Genomic DNA, 1,761 nt, shown 5'->3' on the forward strand with positions numbered 1-1,761 from the left:
GCGGTTAGCGATGGCCATCCGTGAGCGTCGATTGGTCGATGCCCGCACGTGCGCACAACCCCGTTTTCGTGCAACCAAGCGAGGGGGCTCAGTGTACCGTGCTCAGTCGGTTTTAGTCATTGTGGAAGGTAGGATGTTGTTCATTTGCTTGCCGGCAACGAAACGACAAACGAAGTTCGGTTAATTTTTTTCATGGGTTCGTCTCATCAAGGACGCTAATTGTTATGGGACGGAAATAAGAGGCGCGTGTCGATCGTGTTCCAAGGTTCGACGTTGCAATCGAACGTGCTCGGCTTCGCGTTGCTCGCAAATGTTTACGTGGTAAGCGTCAGTGCACGGACAGAAAACACAGAGGGCCCTTTGGAGAGTCGCGATTGTGCAAGGTTCACACGTGCGTTTCCATACGATCGTAAATCGATTTGGCTGTTCGTCTGTCAGCGGGACTGCAGTTCGAAGAGAAGTGAAAAATGAGAACTACATCGTTGCTCGCTCTCGTTGTCTATCTGCAGTGTCACGGCACTGGTTCCCGTGCTGGTAAGTCGTTGCAAATGTTTTCTTTTTTTCCTTGTTTTCAGTTCGTCATTTTGAATGTGCACGTGGTACTTATCGTCAGACGATAAAGTACGTGCTTTTTGAACAGGAAATCGATGCGTTCTATTGAATTTACTTACCAGTAGATTAGGGGTGTAATATTCTTTAAATGTGAACGGAGTCAAAATTATTAAGATTTAAGACTTCCTTTTCCGGTTTGGTGTTCGGATTCGATCACAATTTGCACTTGAAAGATGCAAGGAACGTTATATGTACGTTATTTATATTGCAGCTGTATTTCAATAAACGTTTTACTGTTATTTATCAATACATTTGTCATGTACTTATGTATAGGCGTATATGTATGTGTATTATCGTATGTAACTTGTAAGACATTCATCTAATCACTGCATTAGTTCGTATAAAACTGAAATTTCTTAATGCAATAAGAATGGGATGATATACATGTGTATATTTGTCAATTTTCGTAACGTTATCCTCTTCGAGTACTTAGTTAACACTAAATATATAAAAACGTAGAACTACTGAAATTTAAAGGGTAGCATACATACGTATGTATAGTTACCCTTGCAAAAATTATAATGGTGCAATTTTTGATAAATACGAGCAAATATTCATTTTTCTCGTTTTACGAAATTTTTCGGAAAATCTATTTGCTCATTCTACCAAAAATAGGTGCATATACGTATAGGACGTTCATCGTCGGTAGTTCTAGCACTGCGTCAACAACTTCACATTTTTTTGCTGACATTCACAAATTCCACACATTCTTGGACCCTTGAATCTCCCCTTGTTTACACTTTTCTTTTGCCTTGCGTAGCCAGTCACCTTGTCCTTGCTAAAATCAACGAAATCTGTGATCGAATTTCTGTAAACGAGTAGATAGTTATGTTTTATTATTCAGTTCGGTAATTAGAAAATCGCCGGATTAGAACATTTTATTAGGTTTATGCAAAAGTTTCCATCGCTTGTAAATCGATGGCACTACTAAAAGGCACTGTATGTTCCTTTCCTTATTTAAATGTTCACAGTTGGTATTTATAGCAGTACTACAGTTAATTCAGTGTACTAAAAATAGTATTAATATTATATTATTAGTAATATTACGAGGACAAATTATAAATACAATAAAAAATAAATACTTCTCTGTAATATATTATATAGTTACAGTATTAATACTGTGTTCTTATTATTTTCACAACTGATTGT

Source organism: Habropoda laboriosa, unplaced genomic scaffold (assembly GCF_001263275.1).
Source record: "Habropoda laboriosa isolate 0110345459 unplaced genomic scaffold, ASM126327v1 scaffold147, whole genome shotgun sequence".
In the NCBI taxonomy this organism is placed as follows: Eukaryota; Metazoa; Arthropoda; class Insecta; order Hymenoptera; family Apidae; genus Habropoda; species Habropoda laboriosa.